Below are 22,662 nucleotides of genomic sequence, written 5' to 3' on the forward strand. Positions count from 1 at the left end.
TGCCTCCTCCCTGCTCCCTTGCTGACCCTCTCTGCTGCCTCTCTGACAGGGGTTCGGTGTTCCAGGGGCAGCTTGAATCATCAGAGACCTCCTCTCCCCAGAGCCAGAAAAATTGCCCCGTTCCTTGTCCTCGGAGTCTCTGAGCACAGTCACAAAATTCAGTTCCCCAAACTGCCTCAATGCAAACACTGCCCAGAGGAAAGGAAAGCTCCCACCGACTCTTTTTCGTGAAGTAAGGAGAAGCTTTTTTTTTTTTTTTTTTTTTTTTTTTTTAAAGGAGGAAAAAGCTGAGATTCATCTCTAACCAATCTGGACATGTGTTCGGGAATATTGTTGAGAACAATTAGGGATGTATGAGTGAGGGGTTTATTTCTCACTTGCTTGTCAGGTCAGAAGACAATCTGTTTATTTTCCTGCTACAATTTTATTCAATAAATTGAAAGGATGTGCGCCGGGGAAGAGGGTATGAACAGGATGTGTGCTATCAATTTGTCAAATAAATAATCGAGCTTGGAAACAACAGATTTTATTAATTAGACAGGATGGTGTATTATTACCATTAAAGTGTTATATTGCATTGATTTTTATATTTTACTCGGCTACTAATTACTGTAAAAGATTTCGGGAATGAAGCAAAATAAAATCATGCAGCATTATACATAATGTAAAGATAGCGTGAATTAATTTGTCCGCTGCTCCCCGCCTGCCTGCCGCGGGAGTGGAAGAGGCCAGAAGTGGCCTCCCCTGCGGGAGACCCGCACCCCCTGCCCTGCCTTGACTGGGGGTAGGCGGGTGGGGGGACAACTGGGAGGACTGGGGTTCCAGACCAGGCTCAGCCATGCCCTAGCTTTGCACCCTTTGGGTGATCACCTCTTCCGGAAGCCTGAGTTTTCTCTTTTGTAAATGCAAGCCCCTCTTTGCCTGCCTCCCGGAGGGGTAGTAAAGATGTAACGAATTCCCGAGAGTAAAAGCGCTTGGGAGAGCCAGTCTGCCTTAGAAGAGGAGGCAGACAGGAGGGGGCGGCTCGGGCCAGGCCCCCTCGCGGGAGACGGGCCCCTGCCGCTGGGCTTGGCAGCGCAGGAGAGGCCATCGCAGCCACTCCCCTCCGGGGACAGTGCCCCAGAACCGAGGCACACCAGCCCGGGGCCACAGCACCGCTGAGCAGAGCCCGTCACCGGAAAGGCCACGGAGGCCGCCCGCAGGACAGCGGACGCTCCTCGCGCCGGAGGCCCCGCGGGTGCTGCTCAGCGGGTGGAAGCGCGGGCTCCGGGCACGCGGAGCAGGGTTCGAATCCTGCCCGGCCACGGTCGCGCGCTGTGGCCACAGCCAGACCCCTTAACCTCTCTGAACGGCTGTTTCTCCTTCACTTAAAAAACAAAACAACAAAGCTATTCGCTCAGGAAGTAAATTCCCACGCCAGGCACTCGTTCTGGGTAAGGAGCCAGTGGGCAGGGCCCTCCCCAGGGGGCCAGGGTCCCCAGGGCGCCCCAGGACCGCGCAGCCTACGGGGGCCAGGAGTCCCGGGGAGCCCTTTCAGGTCCCAGTCCCGCGCTACCTCCCAGGTCCTCGCAGACTCGGTTCGGCCGAAGCCGACGGCCCGGGGCGGCCCCCACGCCCCACCCCGGGGCGCGTTTCTCTGGGCGCCGCGGCCCAAGCCCAGCCGCGTTTTTCTCCGGGTTGGGTCTCCGCGCCCTGCCCGGCGACGACCGAGATTTCTCACGACCCACTGCCACCTACTGTCCGCATCGGGGAACTGCACGGCCGGGCCCGGCCGGCCTCGGAAGCGGCCATGGGGCGGGCCGACCGACCCCCAGACCAGCTCAGGTCCCAAAGCCTGGAACCCCGTTCCCGGGGAGTATTGCGTGGCGGTTGTGTGGGAGCAACTCAGCCAGGCCACCCGAAGCCCTGGTCCTCTGGCGTGCGCCTTTATGGGGGTGACTGGGGCCCTGCCCTTACAGAGACTGGAGTAACAGGCAAGCCCCTTGCTCCCCATCCCAGACTTGAGTAGGGCTCCCTTTAGAGCTCTGAAAATCCTGCTTCTGGGCCTAAAGGGCCTCTCTGGCCGCCCAAACTGGACTGGACGTGGGTCTTCCAAGAATGGCTGCTGTCTCCGTTCTAGCTTCCTAAGGGTTAGAACTTCACTGTCCTGGAGGTCTGACCTCCTTCTGAGTCAGGCATGCTCTCAGCCTTTTCTATACGCTCTGGATCCTTTTATGTCACCCTCTCTTAGAGCATGAATCCTGAGGTCTAGTGTGGCCTTACTGGCCGTGTCATCTTAGACAAGTCATTGTACTGTCGTGAACATTGTTTGCAGTTGTAAAGTAGGACTAATAATATGCTGGAAGCCCATCAAAGAGGGCTGCGGTCAAGTCGGACTGTGAAAGCAGCCGAACCCTTGGAGATACGTGTACAGGTTTTTCTTGGGCATTCAAAAGATTGTTCATTGTCCCTGGGCTGATGTTTGTGTCCATCCCCCCACCCCTAACAGGCTCTCCCGTTGAAATTCTAACCCCCGAGGTGACCATATTCAGTGGTGAGACCTTTGGGAGGTCATGGGGGTGGAACCCTCATGAATGGGATTAGTGTCCTCATAAAAGACAGACTTGCCCCTTCTGCCACTCAAGGTTACAGTGCAGAGAGACTGCCATCAGCGAGGAAGCGGGTCCCCTCATGAATCTGACAGCCCTGTGATCTTGGACTTGCCAGCCTCTAGAGATGTGAAAACTAAAGGTTTGTTGTTTATAAGTCACCTCGCTTTGGGGATTTTGTTATAATAGCAGCCTGAGCGAACTAAGATACGGACTGAATCAAGAGAATATAAACCTGTATAGGCAGAGGCCTATGATCCTTTGAAAATCAGTTGGTGGGTGGCAGGAGATGGGGTGGTCTGGGAGGCACGGGTGGTACTAGAGGGGGGAGAATGGGGGAGATAGGGTATTGAGTCCTCCAATGCTGTCTTTCCTCTCCTATAGAAAACATGTCACAGTTTAAAATAATGCATTTAGATGCTGTATGCATTTGTTCTGGGTCTGACTTTCAGTAGACCATAAGCTTCATGAGGATCTGGGTTATGTCTGTTCTGTAAACCACTCCACCCCATTGTCTAGCATTGTGGCCGGCACATGGGAGATACTCAATAAATATTTATTGAACGAATAAATGACTACAACCATCCATTTAACCAGAGACCATTAACTATCCCCTGGGCTCTTCCAAAATGATCCATCCTCTTACCCTTACCCACAGAGAGATCATCTCCAGAGCCTTCCTTCCTTTTTGGGTTCTCGGTCATCCTTATCTTAAGCTCAGGCACCCCGCAGAGTTCCCTTCTTCCTTTCTTAACAAACATCTATACAAAAAAAGCAGAGGAAGGTTGATGGCTATTTGATTTCTCTTTGGTTCTGCCTTTTGGTATGATAAACTACTTTTACCTCAGTTTACTCCTCTGATGCACACACAATCGGGTAGAATTGACTATTGTTGACTCTATTTTTTAGATGAGGCAAATTGGGATGAATTGACTCATCCTATGTGATAGCTAGTGAGTGGCAGAGACATAGCTAAGTTCCAGCTCTCAGGGCTCTAAACCACATGACCCATAGCCCCAAGTGCAGTGCAGTCCCCCCCTTCATGCCCTGGGGCAAACCACGTGAGGATTATTCTCCAAAAAACAACTAAGGAGAAATATGATAAAAGACTCATGGGAACACCTGTCCCTCCTGTCCCTCCTGGAGGCATTCACATCCAGTGGCTATCAGGCACTTGGAGGACATATCAACACAGATATCTCCGTAGGTCCTCACCGCCTTCCAACTCTCTGACCTTGGGCAATTTTTCTAAGGTTTCTGAGCCACACGTGCCTCATCTGTAAAATGGGAATAATGATAGTGACTGCATCACAAGGTTTCTGCGTGGTTTAAATAACCTAGTACATGTAAAATGCTTAGAGCAGTGCCTCATTAAATATTTGCTGAACCAATAAAGAGCTGAATGAAGTAAAAGAGAAGAGGAAGGCTAATAAAGGGAGAAAGATGTGAAGAAGTGAAGGCAGAGTGAGAAAGATAACCTTTTTTCTTAATGTTTGTTTTTATCTTAATGTAAGAACCGTATGATGAGAGCCGAAAATCTAACATGGGGCCCAGCCCTCCCACTCTCAATGCTGTGTTACCTCGAGCAAGTCAGGCAACCTCTCTGGGCCTCCATTTTAGCATCTGTAAGACAGCAGCATTGAACTAGATCATCCGGGATGTTTTCTCTGTGTTTTCTCTGACACTGAGTGTACAAAGTCCACCAGTATGAAGCGTGATGTTGACTCTCCCTAACATCTGAGAAAGGCGAGGTGGGGGAGGGGACAAACCAAATGTGCATTTCCCTATGGGACCCCGTTTACCGGTGACACCGGAAAGAAGCTTTGCACTTGAATGCTGCCCTCGTCTCCCACTGATGTTCAGTCTGTCTCCAGCTCTGCCTTTTCATGGCAGTGGGACTTTGAGCCAGATGCTCAGCATCTCTCAGGCCCCCTTTCCTCATCAGTAGGATGGGACTAAATGAAATGATAGAGGCAAAATGCTTAGCACAGTGATGGGCACAGTAAATGCCCACTACATTGTGACTGGTGTGCGTTATTAAAGTGTGTGTAATATCACAGCCCTTAACAAAACCTTCTCCGAGGCCAAATGGCAATGAGTTTCCCATTAGCTGGTATTTTGGCCACTTTCTCCAGGAGTCATTCATTGAAAATCCACTATGTATTAGAATTTGAACCAGGTATAGGGTAGAAAAATGTATGGTCCATGAGCTCTGATGCCAAGTTTCAAAGGATTTCATGCACTTTTTCAGGTCCTAATAGATTCCTGGTACTGCGCTATATTCTCCTCTTTAACTTTCCTAACAACCTACAGGAGGCTAGTTTGTTTTATGTGTATTTATTTATTTACTTATTTTTGAGAAAGAGAGACAGAGAGCGCAAGCAGGGGAGGGGCAGAGAGAAAGAAGGAGACACAGAATCTGAAGCAGGTTCCAGGCTCTGAGCTGTCAGCGCAGAGGCCAACACGGGGCTCGAACTCACCAACCGTGAGGTTATGATCTGAGCTGAATTCAGAAGCCTAACCCACGGAGCCACCCAGGCGGCCCAACCCTGCAGGACGTTTAGTTGGGGCCATGGGAATGAGTGAACTAGAAGAAGCTGCAGGTGCTGGCCGGAAGGAATGGGGAATGATGGGGAATTCACAGGGCTCAGCCTGGACCACACCAGCTCCTTCCCCTCTTCACACCTCCATCAGCCAATGGTCATGGAGTTTCCAGTATGCAAGCAAGGTGGAGACTCTCAGCAGCCCTCCAGGGTGGAAATAAATATGAGGGCCTCCAGTAATTTCTTTCAGCCCTCTCTTCTGGCCTCCTGTCCCTTCCTTTCCAGTACTTTCTTCAGGAAAGGCTGGGGCATAAGTGATCTGTACCTGAGCATGCATGAATATGCGTGGCCCCTTCCGTCTTCCAGGGCAAGTCTTGCTTCTGCAGCTCAATCTCTCATATCTTTTGGAACCAAACACCAAACCCCCACATTCCTACCTGTTAGAATCCAGGGGCCTTAATCCAGCACGCGAGTGCCTTCACGGCCTGCCTGCCGCTCCCATTTCCACTCCAGGCAGCTTCCCTGCAATTCCCCTTGCCTAATTCCAGCCCAAAGTCCCTGGACCACTTGTACACACCCATACTCCCCACCTCAGTGAGTCTACTAACACTGCTCTCTCTGCTGGAATATACTTCACACACCCAAATACTGCTTCTACTTTAGGGCCGCGTTCGGAGATCACCTCCTCCAAGAAGGCCTCCTTAATCTCACGGCTGGAAATAATATTTCTCTCGGAGAAAAAATGAGAGCCACACTTCACAAACTTTATTTTGAATGCAATGTCTTCATGTGAACCAGCCCAGAGATTCTGTCATTTATTTATTTTTTTAATTTTTAAAAATTTTAAATCCAAGTTAGTTAACATATAGTGTAGTTATAATTTCAGAAATAGAATCTAGTGATTTGTCACTTACCTATAATACCAGTGCTCCTCCCAACAAGTGTCCTCCTTAATGCCCCTCACCCATCTAGCCCATCCCCCTACCCAATACCCTTGCAACAACCCTCAGTTTGTTCTCTGTATTTAAGAGTCTTTTATGGTTTGTCTCCCTCTCTGTTTTTATCTTCTTTTTGTTTCCCTTCCCCTATGTGCATCTGTTTTGTTTCTTAAATTCGACATATGAGTGAAATCATACGGCATTTGTCTTTCTCTGACATTTCGCTTAGGATAATACCCTCTAGTTCCATCCACGTTCTTGCACATGGCAAGATTTCATTATTTTTCATTGCTGAGTAATATTCCATTACACACACACACACACACACACACACACACCACATCTTCTTTATCCATTCATCTGTCAATGGACATTTGTCAGCCCAGAGATTTTGTAAAAATGTGAACTCAGATATAATAGGTCTTAAGTGAATCCTGAGACTCTAAATTCCTAAGACACTCACCCGTGAAGCTGATGCTTCTGGTCTGTAAATTGATTGAGTAGCAAGTGATCTCCAACCCTGGCTGTGTACCAGAATCACTTAGCAAGTTATTAAAACTCCAGATCCCGGGGCCAGATGTGGTCCAGGTTTTATGGTGCCTGAGCTCATTCTGTATGGAGGGACCTTTTTAAAGAAACAAAACATTATAGAGGCATCGGGGTGGCTCAATTGGTTGAGCATCCAACTCTTGATTTCGGTCCAAGTCATGATCTCACGGTTTGTGAGATTGAGCCCCTGCATCAGGCTCTGTGCTGACAGCATGGAGCCTGCTTGGGATTCTCTCTCTCCCTCTGTCTCTGCCCTTCTCCTGCCTGGGCTCTCTCTCCCTAAATAAATAAACTTTTAGAAAAATAAAAAAACAAAAAGATTATAAACAAGAAATGCACCTCGCCAGGTGCTGGAATGGTGTGCAAGTGAAGGTTCCTAAAGTATAAGCTTCATTGGCTTCTAGGTAAATCCATTTTTACCTGGGTCCACACATCAGCAATCCTAGAAGGACGTAATATATGTGTGCTTTGTTTTGTTTTGTTTTCAGAATTTTTCCAGGTGAGCCTTAGTAGCCCATCCCTGGACTCACCCCCCATCTCTGGGAACCACTGTCAAAAATTTCTTGATCTTTTCCTGCCTCTCTGCTTACCTCTCTCTACCTCTTCCATCACTAAACGCCCCCATGTCAGGCACTGGGCCAGACCCCTCCATGACGGAGAGGCTGCTAAGTCAGGAAGCCCGTGGTCTACTGGAAAACCGGTCACAAAAAGAACATTGTGTCAACTGTCCAAATGCTGTGGGGACAAGAGGAAGGAACAAAATTCTGCCTGGACAGGAGGACAAGACCGGGGGTCTTCTAGAGGGGCTGCTATTCAGCTGGGTCTTGTAAATGACTGGGGCTTTTCCAAGTAGAGGGAACAGCCTGGACAAAGGTGGGGATGCCCGAAAGAACACTGTCTCTTCAAGAGCCAGCCAAGAGAACCCACACGTGGCGAAAGAGTGGGGGCTAAGGTTGGGGTTGTGAGAGATGGGTCTGGAGGGTGGCCAGGGCCTCAGGAGTTTGGGCTCCTGCGGAATGGTGTGGTAGACACGGAGGGTGTTTGAGAAGGGGCTAGCAGAATCCAGTCTGTGTTTTGCACATGCATGCAAAACATGCGTGTGTTTCTTCCAACTGCTAACTATAATTAGTTCTTTCTATGGCTTATCCCACTATTATATCCAGAGATCTTTCTTTCTTTCTTTCTTTCTTTCTTTCTTTCTTTCCTTTTAATCTTCAATTCTTTACTATTTCTTTTAAAGTAATCGCTATAGGTCAGATAGTGTGCTAAGCATTTTAACCTAATTCAATCATTCTACTAACTTTGGAAGGCATGTAAAAAAGGATGTCAGTTCTCCAAATAAACTGAGGATCAGAACCTTTGAGGGACTTGCCCAAGGTCACAGAGATACAAAATAAGAAAAGCCTGAAGACCCAAGGATTAGCACAGTGCCAGGCACACAGCAGAAATTGAAAATATTCCATGAATCAATAGCTGAATGTTGAGATAAAAACCTTCACTTTTTAAGCCAATCTTGGAAAGCATGTTTCAAGGAGTTGAAGGGAGATGGGGGACTTCCTGTTTCCCGGAAGTCCCAGGTTCCTTCCCCCTGGGTGTCCAAGGACGCATTCCTACGACCCTTTCTAGCAGCCAGGCTCTTTCCTCTTGTTCTCTGCTTCAGTTAAGGAAAAGGTAGAGAGGTGGGGAAGACCGCAGAACTTCATGAAGACAGTTGATTTGGTGATTTTATTTTATTTGTGTGTTTGGGGGTGGGTGGGTTGTAATTAAGTTTCAACCCTATTTCCTTTAATTGAATCCAACTCTTTTATCACAATTAAGACAAATGAGCTACATTTGAAAAACATTTAGGGAGTGTCTAATATTGCCACTGGGAGGCAAGTGATTGAGTGAGAACCCCCAGGATGATATAGGCTTCTGGAAACATAGGATTTGAATCTGATATAGATCCTTGATTTTAGTTCTTCTCCTGGAAATCCATTATAATCCACAGTGAAATGTGGCTCCCCCTTCATGTTTCAAACCTCTAACCATTTCCTCCAGTGAGTTCAACCTCATCTGCCTGTTCTCACTGTCAAAAAGTGATGATGGTCATGACATTTCATACAGCACGTGACAGTGCTTACTGTATTTTGGGAGATCCTCACAACCATGCAAAGAGAAAAGCAGAGTGAGACCATTATGACTCTTCCCTGACAGAAGCTCAGAGAGGCTCAAACACTTGCCTGGGGGCACCTGGGTGGCTCACTCAGTTGAGCACCTGACACTGACTCTTGATTTCAGCTCAGGTCATGATCTCATGGTTCGTGAGATGGGGCCCTGTGTTGGACTCTGTGCTGACAGTGCAGAGCCTGCTTGGGATTCTCTCTCTCCCTCTCTCTCCCTACCTCCCTCCCTCTCTCTGTAGAGAATCTAAAGCAGGCTCCAGGTTCCAAGCTGTCAGCACAGAGCCCAACACGGGGCTCGAACTCACAAACTGCGAGATCATGACCTGAGCCGAAGTCAGACGCTTAACCGACTGAGCCACCCAGGCGCCCCACCAGAACCCAATTTCTAATACATGGCAAGGTACGCTTCCAATATGACATTATTGATGAGCCTAGTCAATATTCTCATAACAGAATGTTCACTGGAGTGGGTCTCTCCTCTGCTTACGTGGATTAGTCTTCTTTTCCCAAATATGCCACAAACAATTTATAGGAAGGACACTTCTCTTATTTTTTTTTTACTTCCCATGCATTAATGACTAGTATATGGCCAACACTCTAAGAGCTACTATGTGGAAGGTCTGAGGGATGCAATTATGAATAAAATAGATACCTTCCTGCTCTCCGAGAGTGTATAGTCTAATGGAATAATAATCTTTCATGACTTTTTGAGTTATTCCTATGTCCTAAGGCTTGCATTCTCCATTTTTCAGGTGAACATACTGAGATGCAGAGAAGGACAAGTTGCTGTTTGGGTTGGGAAAGCTAGGTTCCCACGGATTCCCCAAAGAAGCCAGCCCCGGACCAAGCTAACATAGCGTGATAGAGCAGAGGTGAACATGGCTTTGGAAGGCAGACAGAGTCCATCTCAGCTCAACCAATTGTTTGAGTGATCTTAGGAAGGGTATTTACCTATGAATCTCAGTTTCTGCACCTTTAAAATAGGGTAACCACACCACCTCCCAGTCTTGCTCTATGAATCAGTTGACAAAATGAATGTAAGGCCCTCGAGTAAATACCTGACTCACAGCAAGGGCGCACTACGTGGTAGCCGTTGCCACTATGATTGTGACTCAGCGGCCGACAAGGCCCGGCTGTGCGTTATTTACGTGCGCGGTAGTCTGGTTGTGTCTTCTGGCCGAGGCGGTTCCTGAGAGCAAAATGCTCGAAGTTCTCCACACCCAGCTGTGCACATGGCCGGGAACCGAGACCACTCACAACAGGGCCTATTTCCGTGACCAGTGGATGCCAATGGCCCCTCGCTGGAAACGTTGACGAGCACGGCTCAGGACACAGAAGCCGCCAACAGGCTTCCAAACTCTGCCAAGCCCTCTTGCCCACTCGAGCACCAAGGGGAGGGGGTGACTGTGGCATAAACACACGTTTGCTTTCATTTGGCTTAGCTGACTGTGTGTTTTGTTAAACACATTTAGGTTTGGAAAAGATTATTTTTGGTACACTGCTGCGTAATTAGATGAATTTTCATGAGTTTATTCTTGAAATAAACTTTGAAATTGTCCATGTTTTACTGTTTTTTAATCATCTGCAGATACTGTTTTTTGAGACTTAGCATGAAAAAAAAAAACCTTGTTACATATCAGTTTAATTTAGATTCAAATAAAATAATTTTTTGAATTTGCAGCAACAACAAGTCTGCGAAAGTGGTTGTAACTGGCGCTGAGTTGTTTGAGGATCAAGATAATTACAGTATAAAGGATAAGAGAGAATATAATATCCTGGCATCCACTGCCTATTCAACTAATCCCCAGCCCTTGACAGATGTTCAAACACAGTATCTTTAAAAGCTGACTTTTAAAAAAACAGGGCGAGTCACTTATTAGATATAAACAACATGATAAGAAATTCAAAGTCTGACATCCATTAGAACCGTCCATGCCTTGCAAGAAGCGTAAGAGACAAGGTAAAGAGTCAAAGGCGCGCCGCGTTCATTGCTTTCATGGGTATCCGAGGCAGGGCTGGGGCTGCGGCCACACCGAGCCCCCGCTTTGCCAGGGGCCCAGGTTCTACCTGCACCAGCCCCCACGAGGCAGATTGCCAAAGGCGGCTTCCGCGATGCTGTCACTTGCACGACAGTAACGGCACCTCTTTGGTGGCTGTTTGGAGGCAAGGAGGCCGGCAGCCAGCACCAGGATGGGTTGGCTGGCTTTGAGCGATAGTGACAGTAGCCCAGAAAGATGGCCAGGCAGATGGAGGGGTGATGAGCAGTGTGTTTGTTGGCTCACGGATCGCTCTCGCCTTTGGCCCCTGCCACTCGTGTACGCACACATCTCACAGCTATTCTACAGAGCCTGAAGAGCTGTTGGGTATCGAGGCCATCTACTGACCTCTAGGGTTCAGAGACGGATAAGCCCTCGTCCCTGCCCCGTCTCCACAATCTCACAGTACAACAAAGGAGAGAAGTCACATCCGCCAGTAACAGCAACGACAACGATTATTATTACCGAGCTTCGTCGATACGCTAAGCTTCATTTTAAGCGTTCTTACTGATCGCCACAACAATTGCATGGAGCAGGCACTATTGTGATGCCCATTTCACGGATGAGGAAACTACGGCACGGAATGAATTAGTATGGGATGAAATCGTTCTGACTGGGTAGTGGTGGTGGCGGCAGAGAGGGGGACCCCAGAAGTCTTCATGGATGGAGAGGGTGGGACCTGAGCTGGGGCTGTAAGGACTGATGGAGTTTGCAAATGTGGACATGCTGGAGAAGAGCATTCAGGGCAGAGAGAACCATGCTGGGAGAACAGAAAAAATGAAATTAATACCCCAAGCTGCCCCAAGGATGGCACAGGATTACCTTTTCTTTTTTCTTTCTTTCTTTTTTTTTTTTTTTTTTTTTTTTTTGGCTTTTCTACTTAAATGGAATTACATACGAAAAGCCCTTAGCACACTGGAAAGCACAAACCAGACTGAATGCTGAAGTTGTCTTCCCCTGAGACTTTTATCTGGGGTCCTTGAAACTGCTTCTGTAACAGCAATGGCTCCAAGGTGGCAAAGCGTTCTGGAATGAAAGGCTTCCTTCAGGGGATCCTCTCGGCCTGAGCTTGGAGCTGTAGGTCTGGGCTACAGAGTCAGGCTTCAACATCAGGAGGCGCTAGTGGACCTGGAGGCAGGGCTGGGCCAGTGGGAGCACATTCGAAGGTGAACCACCTGTGCTACCTGTTTCCATCTCATGTTCCAGTTACGTAAGTCTTCCGGCTACCTCTAATCTCTTTTCAACACTGCCAAGAATTGCCTTATCGGCATGTTCCTTTAAAACGATTGCAGAAAAGGATCTTCTTCTAGAGAATATTCAGTCCTTCCCCCCCACCCCCACCTGCCCTCACCCCTGTTCAGAGAGCATATTCTTGCATGCATATCTGCATCCAGGGCAAGGGAGAGGACTTCCAGGAGACCCTGCAAAAAGCCTGATGTGAGTCTCCTGCTGTGTGGTGGCCAGGCTATGGCATGCTTTTGCCCTATGATGGACCCACGCGGGACCTGGCTATCTGTCACGTCCTCAGAGTGAAGGAGAAGGTGGCCGGCTTCTGGGTGTGACCAGCACTCCAGGAGTTTGCCAGGGCAAGACTTTCTTGAGCGTTTTCTGGAGATCAGATGTTGGCCCCTTGTGAGTTGTGTGGTCTTAGGTCTTGTCCAAGAGGGCTATCGGGAGGGGCTGTGGGAGCACAGAGCAGGGAGACAACGAACTCCTTCAATCTCATGTTTACCCTGGGCATCACCTCAAGAGAGCAGACGTCTCCAGTGTGGTCTCGGTGGTATGCTCTCTGGCAATCTCCAGAAAGGCACCATGCTTCCAAAGAACAGCCCTTTCAAGGACCTTCTCGGTCCTGGCTTGCGCTGTGGGAGGAGGAGAGCACACAGGGCTGCGCTCCTGCCCCGCCAGCTCCCCCTGGAGGTGTCCACTGCTCAGGGTGTCCTTCATTCTCCTCAGGGTTCCTGCAGCAACCACGGGATTCAAGGGCCCAGGGCTCTGGGCATCATCCTCTAACCCTTTGTAAATGTTTCCTTCTGAACACACATCTCAGATTCTCTGAGCTCAGGCTCAGTGTTAAAACTTCCTATCATTTCCCCTAAAATACTACTAGCCAGCCTTCAGGGAGTGTTTTCTAGTCACCAGGTACTTCTTGAGTTTACATGTATTATCTAACGTCATTCACACCCAAATCTTAAGGTGTGGAATGTGAGGTTCACACACGCTCTAGGAATAAAGAATGGCTGTCTTTCCTAACTCATAGAAATTTCACAAAGCGTGAACTCCAGATGAGTGACAGACTGAACGAATGAATGAATGATGGAAGGGAAGGAGGGAAGAAAACAGATCACCAAGAACGTAGGGAAAGAACTACTCAGACACTTCCTAGTTGGGAACGACTTTTAGCAAATGTTCTCACCTCTCTGAGTTTTTGTTCCCTTTGTAAAAAAAAAGTTACGGGTACTCAAAGAGTCGAAAGGTAAGGTGTAAAAGCATCTCGATTTACTTACAGTAAGTGCTCATTTGTCCTTCTTATTGCTGAGTGAATCTAATCTAACATTTTACCTGATGCAAGGACTAATCCCACTTCTCCGTGTGGTCTGCTTTGGGGTGAGCATCAGAGTCGCTAGGAGCAACAGGAAAATTCTGATGTCCCTTCATACACCTACCATAAAAACCACAACTTCACATGATTAAAACAAAACAAAACAAAACAAAACAAATAAACAGCTATCCAGTCTGTGCTTGATCACCTTCAATAAACAGAATTCACTATTTCCTGAGGCATTTTAATCTATGGTCACTCAATCCTAACAGTTGACCAGTTGCTTCTGGTTGAAATTTCCTGTCTACTTCATCAGATGAGAAAACAGAGCTTTCCTGGGCTAGGTTTTAGCTACTCTTTAGGTGGAATAGAGAAGTATTGATTCACAGAATGTCAGAGTTAAAAGAGAATTTAGAAACCTCCTATTCTGGGGCCCTAATTCACAGATTAAGGAAATCTATGTGCAAAAGTCAACCTTTCAATTGGTTGGGAAGAGAATTTTATCATTCAAACTGTCCAGACTACTGGACTGAATGATTTCTCCTTGGGATTCATTAAGAGGAAAGTCACTTTGGCCTCATGTGTACAAAGTGCCTGTTTCAGAACGACTTCTCCCAGAGCGGGTTCCGTGGTGCTTATGGTAGATTGTTGCAGTAATGGCTCCTGATAGGTTCACACCACCCTGCATCCATGCCTTTGGGGAGCTCCCCCACATACTTACTCTGGGTTTGGTTGTGTGATTTGCTTTGGCTTTTGTGGCACAAATGGAGATTTGAAAAGTGCTTTGCATTGGGACCTAACTCTCTCTTGATTCCCTTGCAACCCCACAACTACCCCCATGTAATCGAGCCAGAGCTAGCCTGCTGAATGATGAGACATGTAGCCCATATTGCCTCCGTCATCCCACCCAACAGCCAGCTAACTCCCAGAAACAGAGTCACCTAGCTGGCTAGCAGTCAACTGTAAGGCAGGTGAGTGAACCCATTTGCAATCAACAGAAGAACTGTCCAACTGAGCCTAAACCAAATTGTCAAGCCTCGGAATAATCAGCTAAGCGAATGGTTGCTGTTCTAAGCTGCTAAGGTTTGGGATGGTTTATTAGGCTGAGGTCCTCCAAATTAAAGTGCACGGGCCATTCCTCTAACTAACCTGTCCATCAGTTCAGAACAGTCTTAATAGTGAGCAGGGCACTAGATACAAGGCTTAAAACTCACAAGAGGAAGAGTTATTAACTACACTTTTTAATTAGCAAAAGTTCACAGGCACATAGATAAACATGTGTATTCCTAGCTCCTGAGATCTTGCTTAAGGTCACAGAGACAACAGGTCGTCAGAAAATTAAGGAGCAAAACCCATATTTTAAGCCCTATTTTAAAACCCATATTTTAAACCCAAATTTTAAGCCCTAATATTTCAACAGAAGCCAACCAAAGGCCTGCCCTGGTCTACCTCTGTGCTGGGCTCCTGATTTTCTTAGGAAGCCTGATTAGCCACCACCACATGAGAGTGAGGACAACCATTATGGGGCTGTCACGGAAGGAAGGGGAGGAAGAAAATCATGCAGACCATGCACTGATAACTCTAATCACTGACACTGACCATGAGTTATTGACCCTTAAATGTGTGCTAGATATTCTAACACTATGTGTATTATCCGATTGAACGCTCACTGCAGCCAACTATGGGTGTTATTACTCTCTCCATTTTGCAAACATCTAACTAACTTGGCCAAGTAGGTGAAGAGCAAGGATTCAAACCCAAGACAATACATGCTGTGCTGCCTCTTGATATTTGATCAGGTGGGCTTCTAAAAGGTAGCCAGGTAGCCAGAAAGCCTGCAAAATTACTTGCAGCTACTGGGGCTAATGCTTTCTGCTCTCTGCCTGGGTTGTTAAGAGCATCAGTCCTGGAGGGAGAACTTATTGCTTTTTATCCACTCACTATTTTTAAAATTGTTTCTGTATCACCTATAGATTGCTTCCCAAAAGCTGGGAGAGGGAACATGGTGGCCAGATCTAGGTCCTAGAGCTCCATAAAAGATGTATTTTCTCCTCTGTGGTAGTTACTGTGCTGAGTCACCTCTGCATGGCATACTCGAGTATTCCTTACCTCCACCCTGGCACATCTGTGTGATTATCCCCTTATTACAGATACCAATTAATAGCAAGTCCCAATCAACAGAACCCTGGATAAACCACATTTTACTGTAATTGGGTATTTTCCTGGTGCCACAAAATGATTTGTTCTCTTTTGCTCACTAAACAGTTCTCCTCCCATTTTATTTGCTTCCTTCGTTTGCTTGGCAAACTCTTTTCCACAAAGGTAAAATCCTGTTAAGAGAAAACTCCAGGAACATCCAAATTGTTTCACTGGAAGAAATTCTAGTATAATGAATATGTGATTGCCATTCTCATCCCCAAGCTATGGGATCTGGGAATGCAAACAGGTTAAATGTCCTGGACAGAGTCCCAACTCCGGTCGGGTGAGTGGGCCCTCTGACATTCGTGATTTACTGTACAGATTCTCTAACCCCATGCACACAGCGTCTTCTTCATTTTCTTGTTGCCCTTCAAGTTCTGTTGGTTTTGTTCAGATGTTTTTAATGAGTTTGTCCTGCGGCAGCCAGGGAATGGCTAACAAGTCTTCTGGGCCCTTAAAAACCCATTAGAATGTTATTTCTTACAAAGTGAAAAACTAACCTCATGCCAGATGCAAATAGGGCTCAAGCCATCAGAAATAAAGTTTGATTCTCAAGGAAAATTCCACTGAGACATGAAAGTTCTTCAGCTTAGAAAAATAGTCTTTGATGTTAAGTCCAACTCGGCTGTCTGATATAATTATTAGGAGTATAAGTCGGCTTGAGTTCAAATCCACACTCTGGTTACTTACTAGCTCAGTGATCCAGGGCCAGTCACTTAACCTCTCTGAGTTTCTGTTACATCACCTGAAAAACAAGAATGTTGCCTACCTCATAGACCTGTTGGAGGATTGACCAATGTATTATAGGTGTATAAGTTAGGATTCTGTTTAGCTGGGATAACAAAAAATAAAGGGACTTCAATGAGTAGCGGTGTATTTCTTTTCATTTAAAAGAAATTCAAAACTTGCTCATCTAGTATTGGCATGGCAGCTCCATAGTTGTCAGGGGCCCAGGCTTCCTCTAGCTTTCTGCTCTCCCATCTTTGGCACTATCTTCCATTCTCAAGGTCGCCTGATGAACCTCATGGTTCAAAATGACTGCCAGGCACCAACTCTCAGCCTATATTCTAGACGGGAAGCAGAAGGAAAGGTAGAGGGAACAGAGGACATAGAACTGTGTGTGTCAAGGATGTTGGTAATCTGTTTAGGAAATTTCCCGGTAGTTACAATCAACAACTTCTTGGGTCTTTTGGGCTTCCTTAGCTGCAAAGGAAACTGGGAAATGATCCGCAGATGGCCATATTGGTATTTAGAATAAAAACTTGGGATTTCATGAGTAAAGAAGGGGAGAATACAATTGGATAGCTAACTAGCAGTGTGGTTGTAACATTTAAAGTACTTAAAAATGGTGCCTGTTACTCAGTTGGCTGTCAATTTGGTGGAGACAGCCTGCATGGTGAATTGAACATAGCCTTTGGAGTCTAGTGGACTTGAGTCGAACCCAGCTCCATCCCTTACTGGGAATGACGTCTTGATCATTACTGAATTTCTTTGAGCCTCAGCATTCTTGGTTGTTCAATGCAGTTACAAGTTTTGACCTTTTGGGATTTCTGGGTAAATAAATTAAGAATAAGTGTTTAAAGGGTCTGATACATAGTAGATGTTCAGTAAATGGGAAGTCCCCTCTCTACTCTGTCCCACTAAGGTTCTAGCTCTTCAGTGCAAAACAAGAATCCAAGGAATCATCACCTCCCAGCAGGGCCCTGAGAAGTGGTCAGAAACCTCCCAGAAAACAAAGCTGCTTTGCCCCCAGGCTGCCTGCTCTCTGCCCACAAAGTGCTGAAGTGAGTGAAGCCAACCCTGTAATCAAACAATACCAGATACTTTAATTATAGTTTTTTGCCACGATCTGAATCACTGTTTTCATGTGCATTGCCGTGAATTAATCTCATAACAGTGGTGTTAATTCCTTGATGGATAAAGGAGTATTTCAGCTACCAAGGTATTCCACAGAGAAAGGGAATGGAGTTCACATTTAATTAGCTCCTACTCTCTGCCAGGCACTGTGCTACGTGCATTATAAACCTTGTCTTGTTTTTCTCTCACAATAACTCTGTTGGCGATTATTACCACCTCATTTTACAAGTGAGGGCACAGAGACTCAGAGATGTTAAGTAATGTGCCCAATGTTATAGTTTGTACAAGTCCCAGAACTGGAATATGAATCCACATTTGTCTGATTCCAACATATCTGGCTATCTCCCTGCTTTCCCAGCCCCTAGAACAACTGGTTTTCAGAAGAGGACTGTTGAGGCATCTGGCAGAAGAAGGACAGGGAGACTGTGCTGGAAGTTGGCTCACTGCCTCTGAGTCCTGGATCTGATTTCCCAGCTCTGGGACCTCGGTAAGACATTGTCCCTCTAGGGCCTCATTTTCCTTTCTGTAAGGGAAGTAATGGGGTGAGGGGCGGAGATTAACAGGATGATCTGAGATCTCCCTTGCAGTTCCCAGAATCTATAACTGGAGAGTGAAATTGCACACCCTCATTTCTGTATGTTCCAATATTAGGTGCACCTGCTATGAACTAAACTTCACTCTGGGAAAAATAAAGCACAAACAAGGTGTAGTGATGGTCTGAAGAAAGCTAAAGTGAAATCTGGAGAAAGGGAAGCAGATTTTATCTAAATATGTGGAGATACATGGAACAACTTTCTAGAAATTACATTTATCCAAAAAGGCAATGTCAAAGGGTAGTAGGCTTCCTGTCCCTGGAGGAGGTCTTCCACACAGGGCTGGACCATTGTACGATAATGGTGCTGTTATAATATTGAGTGCTTGGACAAAAGGGTATCTGAGACCAAATGCAGACTTAATGCATCATCATTAGAAGAGGACTAAAGATACAATCATGGTCAAATTGAAAGTCCCCATCCTCACTTCCCCTCTCCCAATTCCAATCTCTAGGAAAAACAAAAAAGAGTGGTTTTCCTTCTAAATCCCCTTTCAAGATATTATCTTACCAATCATGCGTTCTGAAATTTCTATTCATCGTGAACATCCTTACATGGCTCACAAATGATTGCCCTCGTTCCTTTTATCAGAGGCATGATGTGCCGCAGATGACAGGGATGAGAATCATCACTGCACACGTATTTTACACATTCTGTCCTTCTTTGCATATTCCTACCTCTCGACACCAACTCTGCTAAAGAGAGTTTGTTCGTTATTGGTTCAGATGAATTTTGCAAGCTTATTTATGGTATCGTCGCCTTAAAACTCCATACATAGCTTTAGGAACGTACATGGTTGAATCTGTCGTATCATCTCTTTCAACATCTGCATTTCCTATCTTGCTTTAGAAAATCTTTATTATCGCCTTAGCTATGGTCGCAATAAAGCTGTATAACAAACCACCCCAAAATATAGTGGCTTAAAAGTGTAATCATTCATGCATCTATGGATTAAGTATTAGCTGATCTAAATAGGGTGTGTGGGGTGCCTGGGGGGCTCAGTTAGTTGAGCATATGACTCTTGATTTTGGCTCAGGTCATGACCTCACGGTTCATGGATTTGACCCTGAGTAGGGCTCTGCATTGACAGTGTGGAGTCTGCTTGGGATTCTCTCTCTCCCCCCCCCTCTCTCTGCCCCTCCCCTGCTCATGCTGTCTCTCTCTCTCTCTCAAAATAAATACATAAACATTAAAATAATAATAACAAAAATGGTGCTTGGCTTTAAGCTGTACCTTGGTTCAGTTCTGCTCCATGTGTCCTTCACCCTCCTTGGATCAGTGGGCTGGCTAAGACATGTAATTTTCATGGTCATGGTAGACACACAAGCTAGTTCATGCCTTTGCTCATGCCACATCCACTCACATCTTATTGGAAAGCAAGTAGGGTGGCCAAGACCAATCCTGACCGGGGAGAAGAAGAATATTTAGAAGTATATATCACACTGGGAGATTCCACTAGATTACACCTCTAAAATTTAAAAGAAAGATAATCTCTTTCTTTTTTACAGCTTTTTAAAGCTTTCTGTTTTACAGCTCTGGGGTTTTTTGTTCCGTTCTTTCTCTATTTGTATTGAATGATGGGTGTATGTGTGTGTGGATGTGCATGTTAGAGATGTGGCATTAAACAAGGGAGTGATCCTAGAATGTAGTGTCAGGAGGTTGGCGACTGCATTAGCAAGGGTATGTAAATTATGAAGGATAATGGAATCGCCAGACCTCTACTTTCCAATCTGGAAGGCTGGTGCTCCATGTGGAGGGGTTTATGTAGAAATTCATCTCAGTTGGAGAGTTGGTCACAGAATATGTAAAATGTGGGTCTCGGTCCCAGAGAGCTTGTCAAATGGAGGGATTTATATGACATTGGTTTTAGGGCTTTGGTTGATGGTGGGGAATTCTGCTCAGGTTTTAGCCCCATCAAAATACAATCATTTTCACAGAAAGCCCCCAAGAGGCAGTGCTAATGGACCAGGGGCAATTTGAGTTCAAAAACTGGAAATATAAAAGCAATAAAGAGACAGCCTATAGGCTGAAATCTGGAGCAGTTTTCTTCATCGTGTTTGTCCTGGGAAGGGTGACTCTCCACCCCACCCTCCCTGCCATGCCAACCTCAGGAAGCAGGGGGGCTGCCCAATGTCCTTGAGCAGGACAGAACCATAATACACACTTCCTTAGGCAGGTAAGAATGTGGCTCTTGTTTGTTCAATACCTATTTGCCAGAGAAGCTGAGCACAAGGATGAGGGGTATGGGAGTGAAGACCACGGGGGCTGGGCTGGCTTCTCCTCTACCATAAGGCACTACAGTAAAAACCTTGGCTTGTGAGCATAATTCGTTCCCCAAATAGGCTTGTAATCCAAAGCACTTGTATATCAAAGCAAATTTCAAGAACCATTGACTCAGTTATGGTCATGTGACATTCGGCATCCCATCCGCTCATTTATCAAGTTAAAATTTATTAAAAATGTTTGCTCGTCTTGCACAACACTCGCAGAACAAGTTGCTCACAGTCCGAGGTTTTACTATATTCTGCTTGGCCCCAAACATGCGTACTTCCCTTAACAAAACAAAAGCCCCTCAGTTAAGCAGATTCATCATCTGCAGGACACTGCTTAGCACAGGTTTGGGGGATCTTATGCTGTAGTAAGAGGCTGATGAAATATCTCTTTGTTTTGAACGGTGTCCTAAGGTCGATGGCTCTGTTTTGCTGGTGCCACTGCGGGTTGCCATCCAATTTAATAGCTCCCTATAGCTCACTGCAATCCCTGACCCATCACCAGAGAGAAAGAGCAGCCTCAGGAGTACAAGAAATCAACTACAATAGCCTTGTAACTTGGGCTAATGCTAGGACTTGCTCTATTTATCCAACACAGAGGCTGTTTGTGACAGGAGCCTAACCGAATGTTAGCAATATATCCTGGCTCTTACCTTCAGCTTGGAGACCTGGTTTACATACTTTCCCTGTGCAATTCTAGGTGTCCTATTCCTGATCAGTGCCTCCGGGTGGGAGTCAGGCCCGGCAGAAAATCTTTTGGGGGTGCTATTTCTCTTTTTCTCAGAGCTTATCTTTGGGGCAATGCATAAAGGGGGCAGGAATAAGGCGCACCTGGGATTTCATGCCTTAGCAGCCCAAGGCTTAAGGAGTTTAGGCATTTACTTCCCAAAGTGCATGCCAGACCTCACATTTGCTCTGGACAGCCTAGTACCTTTCAATCACATACAGTATTCTCTTTGAGAGGAGCACCCTTAAATAAAATCTTTTCCATCTTCTTCCATTTCTCTAAACCTTTTGGCGCCCGTTGGACATTGGCATCTCACCGAACTACCCCTCCCCTGCTTGAGGTGGGACCGTGCAGGCTCATCAGAACCTGTAGGAACCACAGCTTCAACCCTTTCAGCATCCTTCTGTAGACGCGATTCGGATCACGGAGGACAGGGAAATAAGAGAGGGCTCAGCATTCGACCACGTGTGCTGAGTTCTGTCTGTGTGCCACGCTGGGAGAGGAGCCCCCGAGGACAGAAAGCTGGGCGATGCAGGGCCGTGTGATGAATATACAGAGCAGCCCCACCGCCGATCTGTTCCCTTTATTAAGAACAGTGAGTGATCTAATACTTTTCATTCGGCTGTGGAAGTGCTTAACTTGTAAACACACTAACATCGGCTGAAATGAGAGAAGTGAAGGATTATTTCTAGTTTCGCAAGAGACTGTCTTTGGCATTGTGGATTTATTGATAAAGGCACTGCCGTAATATTCTGTCTTCTGGATTCCATTTAAATCGTCTTTCTCTGGCCCACAATTATTTGCTTGGATGGAGTGTTGGTCAGGATTCTTTTAGTTGCAAGGGACGGAAACCCAGCCCCCACCAGCCTGAGCAGAAAAAAACCAAAAAACAAAAAACATTTCAGTGGGGACTTCCACAACATTGCCAGTGTTTTTCTGACTTCTCCCTGCCATGCCCGCCCTCCCTCTTGAAATGGCTCAACTTCTCTGTGAGTTGAACCTTGTCTTTTCTCCCACAACTGGGTTTCCTCCTTGTAGCCAGGGATGATGGCAGAGTCCTGGCTGATGTGGCTGCAGACAGTTCCAGGCTTATGGCACCTCCACTTAACGCCAGAAATCAAGAGAAAGGTTATCTATCACTCTCCTGAGTTTAGATACAACATCCCAGGGAAAGTTCCTAAATTGCCTTGCTTGAGATGGGCACTTACCTTTCAAATGGGCACTTACCTTACAACTCCAGATGCACATTTGTCTGGGATGCTTTTCAAAGTGTCAGCCCTACGCCCAGAGATTCTGATTCATTTGGTCTGGTGGGACCTGGATGCCAGTATTTTTAACAGCTTTCTGCAGGTGACAATAGCCAAGCCTGACTACTGCTTGAGACTCCTTCATTTATTCTTCAAAAGTCAAGTTGGAGTGCCCGCTCTGTGCCACACAGTATATTACATGGTGATAGAGACGCGAACCAGCAGATAAAATCGGTTCTCGTGAAGCTCACACTCCATGGAGGAAGGCAGGCAATAAAACCATTAATAAATGAATAAATAAATAGTGCGAATAAATAAATAAGCACTATCCAGAGAATAAAAACAAGACCAGAGTATGGGTAATGAGAAGAAGCAAGCCATCAGCAGCTGGGGAGGAAGAACATTTGA

The 22,662-nt window shown here is 46.3% G+C and overlaps 1 long non-coding RNA gene across 1 annotated transcript; it reads left to right on the forward strand.

Moving 5' to 3' along the window:
- Positions 1-1,202: 1,202 nt before the first annotated feature.
- On the forward strand, positions 1,203-10,353 carry LOC106977479 (uncharacterized). The gene is made up of 3 exons (XR_001430665.3): positions 1,203-1,433; positions 2,625-2,730; positions 9,536-10,353. It is a non-coding gene; the product is annotated as an uncharacterized LOC106977479 (long non-coding RNA).
- The last annotated feature ends 12,309 nt before the right edge of the window (positions 10,354-22,662 follow it).

This window comes from Acinonyx jubatus, chromosome D1, assembly GCF_027475565.1.
Source record: "Acinonyx jubatus isolate Ajub_Pintada_27869175 chromosome D1, VMU_Ajub_asm_v1.0, whole genome shotgun sequence".
NCBI lineage: Eukaryota > Metazoa > Chordata > Mammalia > Carnivora > Felidae > Acinonyx > Acinonyx jubatus.